The sequence below is a fragment of the Megalobrama amblycephala genome, linkage group LG21 (genome assembly GCF_018812025.1).
Source record: "Megalobrama amblycephala isolate DHTTF-2021 linkage group LG21, ASM1881202v1, whole genome shotgun sequence".
NCBI lineage: Eukaryota > Metazoa > Chordata > Actinopteri > Cypriniformes > Xenocyprididae > Megalobrama > Megalobrama amblycephala.
In genome coordinates, this window is record NC_063064.1 from 11641680 (window position 1) to 11656332 (window position 14653).

Below are 14653 nucleotides of genomic sequence, written 5' to 3' on the forward strand. Positions count from 1 at the left end.
TCAGGCTGAATTGTGTGTGCGGTGCACGCTCCAAAACGGATCGCAAATAGACAAACAAATTACACGTTGGGCGTCAGGTGCACGTCCAAACGATCAAATGCACACAAAAATATGTTAAAATAACCAGATTGGTGCATGTTTAGCTACTTAAACGCAGTTTATATCGTAAGTGTACATGAACAGCTGGGAGAAAATCCGATGCGTGTTAATATCTATTCTGACGATTATACCATCAGTGTTAATCAAACAAGAAAATGCAAAGAGAAAATCACTCACAGCTCTTCATCTGAATATAGTTAGCTTTAATAAGCATTAATCTATTAATTTATACTGTGAAAACCATGCAGTGTTATTTTACATTTGGTTACTTTACTTCAATTTCTTTTATCTAAAACACCAAAAATGCCAGACACCATATAATATAAAGCAAAGTTAATTCAGCTCTTTATATATATATATATATATATATATATATATATATATATATATATATATATATATATATATATATATATATATAAAAACAAAAAGTACAGATAAGAATACCGTTAAAGTACCGGATCAATAAGCAGTATCGGTAAGAGTAGTAATACCGTTAAAACCTTAACGATACCCATCCCTAGCGTCGGGCGAGTATATGAAATGATGTCAATCACCAGTTGGCCAGTAGCATTTTTATCAAACCTAACAATGCAATGTTGTGATACTATGAACTCGAACAACATTGGGCCAGTGCTGCATCGTCACAAAAGTTTGAGCCTTGCCAATTTGAATATTCAATGCAAGAAAACGCAAAGGAAACTCAATTCATTACTTATGTGTGGTGTGGGAATTTTTCTGTGTGCAAACATCCAAAACACGCACCCACAGAAGCCACATCTCAGACAGCGCACAAATTCTGAGTAGTTTTATCTGTTGTATCGAAATTGGAATAGACAATTGTTCATTTTCATTGGTATATAAAATTTTGGTGTCATTACTACATGTTTTTTGCAAAAACAGTCCCATGGCCAGTAAAAAAAAAAAAAAATTCTGAAGTCACCGACCATTGGCAAGTGTGGCAAAAAGTTAACTTTAGGCCCTGAATGAAACCTACTTACTAGCACCTCTGACAGGCCATTGCATTTACACGCTCCACAGATATGCTGACGTTCACTGCATCAATGTCACATAAGGTGAACTGTAAAAGTTTCCTGACAACTGTCATGCCTTTAAATGTTTCCATAATGCTCAAACAACATGTGCCCTTTATACTAGGAAGAGCACTTGGGACTGCTGCAAATTTACATGCTGAACTTGACCTTCAGGTCACACACAACAAAAGTATGTGGCTGTGTGGGTAGGGGGAGGGGAGCTACAGAGGTTTCATTAGTCTGTCAGAGAGCAGGAAGAGACAAATGAACAGCTAAAGCACGGGTCAGGAGTACGCCCATCCCCCAAACACCACCACAGCTGAGCACATCAACAACCGGTCTGCAAGTTTCAGCTCTCGCTATGTAACCTTTAATCTGGGAAAGAAAACCAACATGATTTGATATATGACTGCCCCAAGGACCTGTCAGAGGAACGCTGCCCTAACACAAAATATGTAAATAAGCTGTTGCACAACAGTTATCTGCCAAGAAATGTTATATTAGGTCATCCCTAATAAACATCCTAAAAAGCTACCACACGGAAGAAAGATGAGTAAAAAGGAGGTAGGATCATCATCCTACTGCAGATTTATCATGAAATAATCTGAGAAACAGAGACACGCTATAAGAAAACAAGTGACCCGTGTTACTCGTTGGCAAAGAAAAGGGGAACTCGCTTTCTGAAATGTTATTTCCACTTTCTGTCGCGTCTGTGTTTCACAGAACCTGAGTCAACATAGACAAAGGTAAACAGCCAGAGGTCAGACAACATAATGAAAACAAGATTCATTACTGTGGATCATATTCTAGTTGAGGAAAACCACATCTGAAAGCTTTTACTTCCTCATATTTGCGCTAGTTAGTAAACGAGTCATCATTTTAGGATCCTTAAATGGTTTACAGGATAAACTGATGTTTACGATTTCTTTAAAAAGATAAATTGCGTAATTTCAGCGCCACTAGCATCATCAAATGCAATTGCATCAATAATGACTGTGTCCAAGCAGGTTTCCCGAACACTTACCCCGTGTTTTTTGGTTGCATACACAGATAGTCCCACCCAAAACTTACACCATGCATATTTTTATCTTTTGTAAAGCGTCTTTAAGTACCTTAGGGCTGTGCAATTAATCGTATTTTCGATTTCAATTTTGATTTTGGCTTCCAACTATTATGAAAACAAGATAATTGAGGTAAAACGATTACTGTATTGCTGCAGCATTCCTTTCCTTCAAGGTTGGTGCGCTTTCATTCCTCCCTAACCCAAACTTAACATCAAAATCAACCGAATAAGAGAGGGATGTAAAATGCAGTCTACTGTTGCTAAACTTCGGGATGTGATTTATATTAAACATAAACAGTGCTATTAAAAGCGCATTAAGCCGCGAAGTGGGCGCTGTTCCCTAGGCGGCGAACTGTGCGCGCACTGCGAGACAGTGCGGAACGCGCATAAGCCAAGGGCTTCAGATAAACGCCTAAACAGTCAAATAGCAAACACAAATATATCGAAATGCCGTTTTAGTAAGTATCCTCGTAAATGCAGTCAGTTATGTCTTAAGTGTACACTGAGAAAGTCTGCGAATGTATTGTTGCATTCACATGCTATCAGAAATTTTGATAATTACCACTTCTGAAGTCGTGATTATGAGCTCATCGCATTCATGATGCGAAATGAAAGGGTGTTCATGTGCAATTTTTAACTAGGAAACTCGTATTTACCATAATTCCAAGGCCTCATGAAGGCAGCATAACAGTAGGCTTATATCGGGTCCGTGCAACTCTTAAAGGGACAGCAGCCAACTTTAATGATTGCTAAAGTCATTGTTAATCTAACAAGAAAAGACAAAGATAAAAATCACTCACTCCTCTTGAATGAATAACTATAATGAGTGTTTACCACCGGCATTCGCTGTGTCGTGTTAGTGGATTCATTATGTCGGAATTTTAAATCAGAATTAGTCTATATTTAAAGGTGCTAAAGAGGATCTTTTCGTCGACTGAGAAACCAAAGACTGTTACTGAGTTTTTGAAATGAGCGCATGCGTAAGAATTTCGAGGGAACGCCTCACAAAACTCGTGCACGAGTATTGGAACACGAGTGTTTACCACCGGCATTCGCTTGTGTCGTGTTAGTGGATTCATTATGTCGGACTCACCGCAGGTAACTCATAATCTGCAGTTGTTACTCCTGACAAAAACATTGCATGCGGCGCCTGTGGAGTGTGGAAAGTTACTGGAGCGCGCAGCCGCGCTCGTCTCTCACAAGGAACGTCATGGCAGTGATTGACAAGCCAGAGGGCCAATCCGCGCACGTCTCTCACAAGGAACGTCACGGCAGTGATTGACAAGCCAGAGGGCCAATCGTTTATGCGATGATCGTGTAAACGATTGGCTGATGTTTTTAAGGCCCTACCTCGTGCACAGATGATGTATATTAATATTATTCCTTTCAGTGCACCTAATAAATAGTCTTTTATCAGTTAGTAAAGACAGTTTCAAGTAATATTGCAAAAATGTATAAAACAAAACATCCTCTTTAACACCTTTAATGTACAGCAGTTATTTTACATTTGATTACTTTATTCAATTTCTGTTGGGTATTGCTTATCTAAATACCACTGTTAGTACATCTATCTGAAAAAGCTAAAGCACTGTTTATTTCATTTATATATTTTTTTCTGTTGTATTTTTTGTCTGCTTTTTTGTAATTATTTTCTTTGTTCTCATTTAATTGTTGACCGTTTGTCTTCTGTAGCTGTTTTGAGCTGTAGCTGTTATTTACATAGTTTTTGCTGAAGTATTATTAATTGCGAAAATTTCACTGACATTTAAAATTACTCATATCATGAAATAAGACTTTGATCATATCACCCACCAATAATCGTGTTAAATAATCGTGATTTCAATATTGACCAAAATAATCGTGATTATGATTTTTGCCATAATCGAGCAGCCCTAAAGTACCTTAAAAAGCATTATATAAATAAAAGAATTATTATTATTATTATTAATATAATTAGCACTATTAAAAGACTGTCACTATTTATTCAATATGCAGCCCTGCATGTCATTAATTAAACTTATCCTTCAGACTGTATTCCTCCTTAGCCTGAATTATGAAATGTGCTGTGCTATTTTTTTTTAATGTTTTCACAACACTGCAAAACTATGTATAACAGCACATTTGAACTCGCTGTAACTGATATCTAAATTTAGTCAGCAAGCAGTTTCTGGGAATCATTCACAGAGGGAAGCTGACCATGGTGAAGTCAATCACACCAGGGACCGTCCTGCACGCCTACAGCGAGACGCCCCTTTCCCCCAAACACACACACACACACACACACACACACACACAATCCACAACGTGAGCCATGATAACCTAGATAGATGAGATGCTGAAAAAGTCTTCATCAGATTAGGTGTCAAATTCCACATAAACTGCACTTTAAAGGTGATGCCATTTTTTAATACTTCCTTCTATACGAAACTCATATTTAGAGACAACTATAAGTAAGCCATTCGATGGCTGATTCCCCTGAGAAGTGTCGGCCTGTCCAAACAATGAGAGATGGATAACATTATTAGATTACCATTTTTGCAAATCATTTTATACATATTTGCATACTATGCATTATTCATATATTTTAAAAAACAACTAGTAAATGGGTCATCCGAATAATTAGTTGACAAATCAGTCATAAGAAAGCCCTCAACTATTAAGCTGGCTTCAGCCGGATGGCGCACAACAGAATGGTGCAGAATGCAGGGGTCTTGGGGGTCCTTGGGTGTCAGGGGTCCAAGCTTAAAAACGCAACACTCATGGTGGATGCTCAAAAACATTATAAGACCTGATGCAACAGCAAAAGACTTCAATCTGAACGCATATAGATGTAAGAACGTTGCTTTAAAGGGGATGAATGTAAAAAAAAACTTTTTGCTCAACCATTAGGGCTTTTCACACTTGAAATAGTTAACCCTGGGTCATTCTAAACCCTGGGTAAACAGAATCATGAGTTATTTTGCTTCATGTTTCACACTGCTCATGCTTTACACAGGGTTAACAATTAATAATGGGTATTCATGTGTTGACGTTGCACATTCCTAAACCCTGGGTTAATGTCCTTATTTGCATATTTGCGACGTCAGTGTCACTGATTTGACGAATGGCACACACGTGACCTGCTCTTTATATTACACACTGCCGACTGTACTATCAAGTTGTTTTCTGAATGGACTTTTCAGACTATAAAAACAGTCTCTTCTTCACTTCAATTGATGCATTTTCCATCAGCGTTTGACATTTTTCCCCTCAAATACTGAAACAACGATGGCACAGTGTTTCCGTGACTGTCCAAAGCACATGAATACGAAGCACACACGACACGATTGGTTGTCGGTTATTCTAAGCATCTAGTTGTAACATTGTAACACCACGTCATTTCACACTGTACACGGTTTGCACTGCAATGTGGGGTTAACAGCACAAAAGAGGTGCTAACCCTGCTCTGGACCATTGTTTCTTAACCCTGCTTCTAAATTACAAGAATGAAACTCTAACCAGGGTTAAAAAAAGGTTTAGAATATACGATAACCCGGGGTTAAGCGCAGTGTGAAAAGCCATATCGTGTCTTTTACATTTCAATATTTTTAGCAAAATGGAGAGAATTTAAGTCTGAAAGAACTTAGCTAGCTTTTTTCGAAAATGTAATATATTAACCTCATGACTGACAAAACAGGCTTCTGTTTTATTAAAACTTTTGATATTTTTACTAATATTGCCTGTCAGATTTAACAACCAAAAATTTACAGGTTGGGGGGGGAAAAAAGTATGTATCCACTATTCAATTTTCAATTTTTGTATTGTAACAACCCTACTGTAAATAGAACAACATACTATTTTGTCACATTTCAAAGTTAATGTTTCATTCTACTGTATTCACCTAATTTTTAACGTAAGAGCTGACATGGCCATTTTTAACTTGAATGTGCAAGGCTTCCAGTTATTTTAAATGTACAAAAACACTTATGCTGTTATGCTGCTGATATTGCAAAAGCATATTTGTTGTTATCATATTATATTAATTTATTATCAGGAGAACCATAAAACGTGCTGGTTTGTAGAGCAAATAGTATTATCATGTTATTGCACTTTATTCTTCTAGTTATTTACCTATAGTGGCTAATGAATCAAGTCTCGCACATTCCCAGGAAATACCATAGATTACTTCCGCATTGAAAAATAAAGTGGATATTAGGGATGTAACGATACCCTCAATGTCACGATTCGATACATATCACGATACTGAACTCACGATACGATATTAATGTGAAACTTAAAGACATATAGTATAATGCTAAACTTGGTATTACATTTGGGGTGGAAATGAACAGGCTTGAACCCAATGATAACCCAATACACAGGACAATGGTGATACCAGAATAAAAATATTCATGATTCTGAAGCTGAAAATACAGAAAAATGTCTGTCATTGACTAGATATATTAAAAATAATGTAGGGAAATTTTTACTGGTAACACAAGACATTTGGCATTATCAGGACCCACAAATATTCCCCCATTCCATTATTGTACATTATATTCAAAATTATATACAGTGGTTCAATGTAGTACTGACACTAAAACTCTGTAAACTTGATTTTTTTTTTTTTTCCCCCTCATACAGTAATTTTCATTTCGGGTGAACAATACACAATACATATTGTTGCATTTTTGTATTACGATATATTGTGACACGATATACCGATGCAGAAGTCTGGAATACAGTGTTACTTCAAACACAGCATGTGATTGACAGATCCGATAGCAGGCGACCAACCATATAATTGACAAATCGTTCAAGAAACAGACCTGAATCATTTTAACTCAACTCAGAACTCTTTAATTCCACGTTAAACAAGCCAAAGCAGCAACACTACAGCGTCTCCTAGGACAAATGTTCACAGAAAACAAAGAGATAATGATGCCAAATTGAGTTTGTTTACTAGTTTCCCACCATGTTTGATGCGAATCACTTGTGTGCGACCAACTGCTAAAAAAAACGGCTACAGTTCAAACTAATTTTTACGAAAAACGCAGAGTGGACGCAGACTTTCCAGAATTAAAAATCCGCTTTAGATATTACCAGTCTGTTTATGATCAATTACAGTATGAATACTGTATCGAATTGCATAACTACACAACAGTTACAGCAACACTGTTCCTCAGTGACCTTGCAGAAAATAACACAGGCCTTGTTGAAGAAAGCACAGACCATGGCAGGCATTTTCAAGCTCACACCACCATCTGCCCATCTCATCTCAACCTTGAGGCTCAAGAGAAACAGGGTCAACGGCACCGCAACAGAGCACAGACACAAACGTCACGTTTCAACACGTCGGCTGGCCCACTGCGATTCTGCTCCATGAGGGAAAGAGGGGGGAAGGGAAGAGGAAAAAAAAAAAAAAAGCGCAATAGATCAGATCTGTCTGTCCCATCCCCCACATCTTGCTTCAATCCACTCTCAGGCACAAGTTACATAACTGTGCCACTCTTCCACTTAGAGAGAGACGCAGATTTCAAACAAAGACTACTTCTACTCAGAGAATCTAAGACTGAATGTACTTATAATTTAAAATGCTTTATTTGTATTTTCACTCCATGTTATTTATTATAGTCCTAATTTTGGAGGAGGTTGTGTAAAAATTAGCTAGGTTAACCTAACACCAATTACTAAATGACTTTAGGGGTTGGTGATCTAAATATGTTACATGTGAGCCATTACAAAGGGAGTTTCCCAACACACATGGCCTTCAGATTACACACACACACACACACACACACACACACACATACACACACACACACATTACAGAGCTCCCCACCCCCACAGTAAGACTGAACACTATGATTCAAATATCACAAGCACACACATTTTTCTTATATAGACCAGTATTTTACACTCAAAATACAACTGCACATTTTAAATGACTAATATAAATAAAAATAAGCCACAAGTCATATCTTAATTGCTGTCATATGCATTACATGATTTGACAGTGTATATAATCAGTGTGCATATACTACGAAATATCACTTTACATGTAAATAATTATAAATTCATGATCCTGTCATTCAAAACACACTCTTGTTTGTCCAAACACTGAATGTGAGTTGAGCTCCCCTCCCCCACTCTCATAGAGTTAGTGCATTGCCCACAACACTGTCATGTGCTCGTGCTGATCCTTATGTAGTGTTATTATAAACATTGATTATAATTTACATTATATTCAAATAATGTGGTTTTAAATAAAGAACAAAAGACTGTAACTCATTAAATTATCACAAGTGGTGCATCACTTTTGCAGAATAACAGAAGTGTATTTATGAGAACATCAGCTTAGTAGATTGTATGATGCACTTCAGAATATATGTTAAAAAGAAACTAATATTAAATTATATTAAAATACACCAATAAATAATACAACACCAGATGCAAAGAATTAAATGTAAAGCATAATTTACTGAAAATAATGTCAGAATTATATAGTAATGTGTAATGAAATTATCTTTCGCACACATCTAAACTACCAAACAATCTGAAGTGGTGCTGCATTTACGCGCGCGCACACACACACACACACACACACACACACTGCTGCCCATCCCCCACACACTCAGCTCCTCCAAAAGAAATGCCCTTGCCAAATTATAAATCACTATATATCATCATTAAAACACACAGAGGTACATTAACGCATACATGCTGCTATATTATCAATATAACGAGTAAAAATGAAGAAAACACTCACTTTAATACCCGGATGAGCGCGAGGACTGCCTTTCAATGCTTGTGTGGAATTTCCTCCTCCTCGACTATTTTGTCAAATAGTGCTCAAACAAAGCGTTATAAAGCTGCTTTGAGGCGACAGATCGTCAGATAAATTCCCAAAGAAGCGTCCGGTCCCGTTCGCATCGGCGTGGAGCGGAATAAAATCGTTTAAAAATAGATTTAAGAGCGATTGAGGTACATTGTGGGGCTGTTTGCTAGTGGAGAAAGAGCCAAACGGTTCAGGAGCAGCCAACGGCTTCAGACACTCAAACACTGGAGAGGTGACCTTCCAGGCGAAAATGGGGGAGGCCTGGGCGGTTGTCTCTGCAGCTTTGTTGAAACTGAAGAGGAATATCGCAATAACATGCCTGTTCGTTCCATCTTAATCGGGATGTTTGCCTAAACTGCGGCAGAGGTGTGTAATTTAAGCGAGTATTATTCCTCCCATAATCTACAGGACCGTTTCTGACACACAAATGGTGGGATTTGTATATTGTAATGATAAAATAAAAAGGATTCTGCTAAACATTATTGTGATATTATCGTGATGTTATTTTAATGCTTTTTCACATAATATTTTACTTAAATATTTAAATTGTAATGTGCTTAATTTGCCATTTTTGTAGTCACAATTGCAATGACGGTTATTTGTTTTCATGTAACGACGTTACTTTTTTCGGTATCAAAGACGGTAACTTTGAATTTACGATCATTTCGCTAGCATGTAAAGGCAGCTTTTTGGTATGTTCACGTCATGTCAGAATTACCATAATTAAATGTTCTTGAAATGTCAATCAATCAAGCAATAAATAAAGTTTTTCGCCAAACTTATAATTAATAATTAAATTGACCAAAATTTAAATACGGTTTTACTACGAATAAAAACAAAAAAAGCATGGTTATTGTAGTAATTCCATGGTAACCACGAACTAACCATGATTTTGCTACAAAAAAAAAACATAGTTTAACAATGGTTTTGTTATGGTTATACAAATGGTAGTCAATACGGCAAAAATAGTTTAACTATGACGAAACCATGGTTAATTTTCATAAGGGATTGAGCCAAAATGGCACCAATCTTAACAGTTAAAGGTTGTTCGGTACACATATTTGATATACTGTTATAGTCCAGCCACTATTACCTGGTGTGCTTTTTTGTTCTTAAACATGTTGCACAAACATTTAGAGGTGAGCTAACAAAATGTAGTTATTAAATATTTTGCTGTCATTAATAACAAAGCCACACATGGCTCCATTTTGGCATTATGATTGTTGCCATAGTAACAAATAATTTCTGAGTCTGAGAATGAACAGCTCTGAGTAGAATCTCGTGATTACAGTAATTCAAGACATGAACACAGCATTAATCCTTGTTATGTGGTATATAGGGTGGGGGAGGGGTGAGGCTACCTCCAAAATAAATGCTAAATGTCACGATTATGTGATTATTCGATTAATCACATGACCAGATGTAAAATGAATTTCGGTTGCCATAGCAATCATGTTGGCCATGTCTGAAAAATGCTGGCAGAGAAAGCTTCAAGTTGCCTTCATCTGGTTGGTTTTTGAAGGCAGCACAGACAGTTTCTGCAGTTAGTGTAAAATATGTCAGTTTTTTTACACATTAAACATAACTTGAAGTCATTAAACATACAATTGGTTATTGCTAAAGCTGATTTGAATTGTTTGTAGATCACTAAACATGACGTTATGGCGCCTTGGAAGCTTGTGTAAGCTTTTATACAAAAAAGCTGTCTGTTAAATCATTGAGTCACTGGCCAGAAAGGCTGGTTTTAAATACAGCCGTTGTGTTCTTTGGCCCTGTTGTCACTCACTTCTTACTCTCCTTCCGTGTCTTACACAATCACAGTGTTTAGGGTGGAGGGTTTGTGTCTGTTTGGCTGTAATCTTATCAAACCTCGAAGTGTGTAAAAGCCTTGAACAGAAGGACTCTCCTCCTACCTTCTCTTGTCCTTTCGCCTTTTCTCCTTTCTTGAACATCTGTTTATCACAAAAAAAAAATCACTTTATACTAGATGAGGAAATTAGGTTGTTTAACTGAATCGTCAGCTAAAAATATTCAAAAATCGCATTCTGTACTACATTTGGTTTGAAACTTGCTTTGTGACTGCTAAAAAATTATTTATATAGTATAAATGCGTGTAGAATGAATGAAATTCAGACGTGCAACATCCACCATGTTGTCACTGTCATGTGACCTACGGTGTTAGTTGCATTGCTTCACTGCCATTCACAAATGCACTCCTGTGGCCTCATGGGATAGTAAAGTGTCCAGTGGATGTGCACTTCAGTATCTCACCATGAAGTAGTATGTTCTTTATAGAGTACAACTGTGCTCTGCCTCTTTTTTTAGCAGCATTGGTTCCGGAATATTTTATTTTCCCCATAGGGATTTTAAAATAGTCTTCGTTAAAGAGTTATAAGCTATGAACAAAGCCAGTCAGCTACGAGGTGAATCACAACACTACAAACTTTGATTTGAAGCAAAAAAGTTTTTGAAAATCGGACAAAAACACAAAGGTACAAGACTGCGGACTTAAAGGTGCTCTAAGTGATCCTGGGTGGAGTAACTTCCTGTTGACGTTCGAAGTGTTGTCAAACAAAACAGAGGCTAGCTAGACCCTCCCTCCTCCTCCTCCTCCTCCCTCCCCCTCCCCTCCGTGCTTCCTGAAACAGTCATGAACGCGCATTTAAAATCATTCTTGTCGGTTATTGGCTGGAGCATGTTTATTATGTTAAGTGGTCCAGGCTGCACCAGTTTGTTTTTATTGCCGTTTTCGGAGCTTTTGGCGACTACAGAGACCGTGTTTTTTTACAGTGTGTTCAGGGGACAGGCAGCTAGCGGATAGTGAGGAGATGTTTGCTGTATGTGACAAAAAATGTTTTGGCCTAAAAACGCGTGACATCGCTTAGAGCACCTTTAACGGTTTTAGTGAGGGAAAGAACTTATGCTTGCGAACAGCATAATCAAATTATAAACAATAGAAAAAATATAAAACTACTCATTTATGAATGTTGATTATTTGTATAAAAACAATATGACAGTATTTGGAGATCGACTCGATCATTCGCAGTGCTTCATGGGAGTGAGCTAAAGAGCTGTTTTGGAGTGTTGCTTTTTTTAACTCTCTGATTGGTGTAATTATCTGTACAGCATCATGGGTAATGTAGTTTTTCACCAGTAACATGATTATTTTAAAAGATAAGCTGAATTAATGCAGGCTGATGGCTTCAGCAGAAGCAAATACCATGGATTAACAACCTCGTAGCTCACAGTAGGTCTGTCTTTAAAGGTTTATAAGTTATCGTTCAAAATCAGTTTTCATATGGAGAAAATGAATGGAGTTTTTACTTCCGGAACCCGACTGTTGCACTCTATTGGCATTGATGGTTCCATTAATCCTCTTCATCCCCAATGGGACATTGATGGTTCCATGAAGAACGTTTAACATCCATGAAACATTTCCAAAAGGTTCATTATAGTGGAAAAAAAGGGTTCTTTAGAATATTAAAATGTTTTTTGCACTAAGAAAAAAGAGGTTATTTTAAGAACTCTTCATTGAAGTGTTCTTTGGGAAGGTTCTTCAGTGGCATTGATGTGAAAATTCCCTTTTTGAACCTTTTTAAGAGTGTAGGTCTTCCTGGTACTTTTCTTTACTGTTTTATGAATACTATGAATTTGGACATATTACTTGGCTCATATACCGTTTTCCGAACTATATATTATGGAAGTTGGCATATTTGGACGCAGGGATTGAGAATGTTGATATAGCTGCATTAAGTAAAATATTGCAGTACTCTTAGATATTGATTTCCCACACCCCTACTGAATACCAAACACATTTTTCCTTTTAAAGGGTCGGGGTCACTTCATCCATCCATCCATCCGTTTGTGCTTAAACTCAATTTAGTTGGTTTTTTAAATTGGACATTCATTCTCCTACTCCAACTTTTTATCAGTAAAAACTGATGGTATATAAACTAAGTAAAATATTTCTCGCAATTTCACAATAATATTAATTATATGTTCTCCAAAACGTCAATTCCAAACAACCACATACATATTGTGCATCATAAAATATAATTAGTCAATCATGGATCCAGCTGTGGAGCTGCAGACAACAAGATGGAGACTGGGACTCTCTCCCATGGCTGAAGTTTCAATGGCTGCGCTAACAAACAAAGCTGCATCCGAAGCCTTGAAAACAAGAGCAGGGCAGCCATCTGGTCCTCCCTCACAAGGGACACTGATAAATTTCACAGGATTCAGGAGGAGAGAAAGACAGGGAGGCCGGATCAAGAGCGATTGTTCGGAGCGTGGCACAAAAGAAACTCCTCGGTGAGCTATTGGAAACAAAGCAGGGAGAGGATGGGTGTCAGTGTTTAGTGTAGGGCTCTGGCTCAGGGACTGCAGGCTTCAGTGGCCATTAGTGTATACAACGTGGGAGGCAAAGGCAGGAGAGATTAGTGAATATTAAACAAATCTGTGTGTGTGGGTGTGCTGCCCAGGAGCATCTATAATTAAAATGCATGTTTGGACCAGAAAGGCTGTTTTGGTTAAAGGTGTGTGCGTGGTATGTTCTTTCCCCCGCAAAACTAGTTGTTGCCCAGTGGAAATGTGAAAGCAATGAAAGCTTGTCACCGTGGGACAAAAAAGCTCCTCGCACAAGCCTGATTAGGGGTTTAGAAGGTGCCAAAATTCAGCATTTGACAATAGTTGAAGTCTTTCCAGGCCTCAAAAGCACACTGACAGGTTTATTAAAGGTTTTATTAAAAGTCTACAATAGAAATAGCACTTTATACGGCTCAAATCCACCTGCTGAAACCAAAAAAAGAGTCATTTTTTTTCAGGATCGTACATTGCCAAGGGCAGCAAAATCCACACAAAAAGAGACAATAGTCGGTTTTGAAATACTAAATTAAATCCCTGCAGGTTAAAACTACAAATTCTAACATTTTAAAACAGACATAACATAAGAACATTAAAACAAAAGAACATGCTGGGAATTAGATATCGTACACTGTTATTTTGAGAATTGTGGTTCATTATCATGGAGACAAAACACTAACAAAGATAAGATTATAATGGTACTTTGACAAAAGAACGACTCTCTTGTAGTTCTCTAGCACACTGACCACCTCTGTTTGCTTTAAAAAAGGCAATTATCTTTTAATGAAAGTAATGCACAGAAATTTATAGAATGAAGTGTTAATATACACGTTCATGTAGGGAAGACAAATGGTTATACAACAAGACAAATGGTTATACAGCAAGCTACTGATTTATTGCAAATAAGTAAACAAAAATATACTATTATTATTAGCATTAATATTAGGCTACTATAAACCACATTAGACTCAATTATTAAGATTTTTTTTCTAAATTTTGGTTGTATGCTCTCTGCAGCCTATAATTCACCACACAAAACACATTGTGGTCATCACAAACAACATTCATTCTCATTGAAAACCTGTATTTACTTTAGTCTAGGTAGTATTTCCCTTTTCTGTGGGTGGTTTTGTCCATGGTTTTCAATGATGTTATGCAGACTGTCTGTCTAATTTTGCTAGCTTCTACCAAATGACCAAACTACCAAATTTGTGCCAAAGTCTAGTTTGGAGTGTCTTTTTGGCAAAGACTCCGTCCACCAATGTCTGGTTGGGCCAC

General features: G+C 37.2%; 1 protein-coding gene across 3 annotated transcripts in view; it reads right to left on the reverse strand.

Annotated features, from left to right (window-relative positions):
* Positions 1-9366, reverse strand: part of tbl1xr1a (TBL1X/Y related 1a) — an 82376-nt gene extending 73010 nt beyond the window's left edge. For 2 of the 3 annotated variants that reach the window (XM_048172180.1, XM_048172181.1), the window contains exon 1: positions 8945-9366. The gene's annotated coding sequence lies outside the window, so the exon portion shown is untranslated. The remainder of the gene's footprint in view (positions 1-8944) is intronic. The other variant, XM_048172179.1, reaches the window with a different exon arrangement.
* Between the last annotated feature and the right edge of the window lie 5287 nt (positions 9367-14653).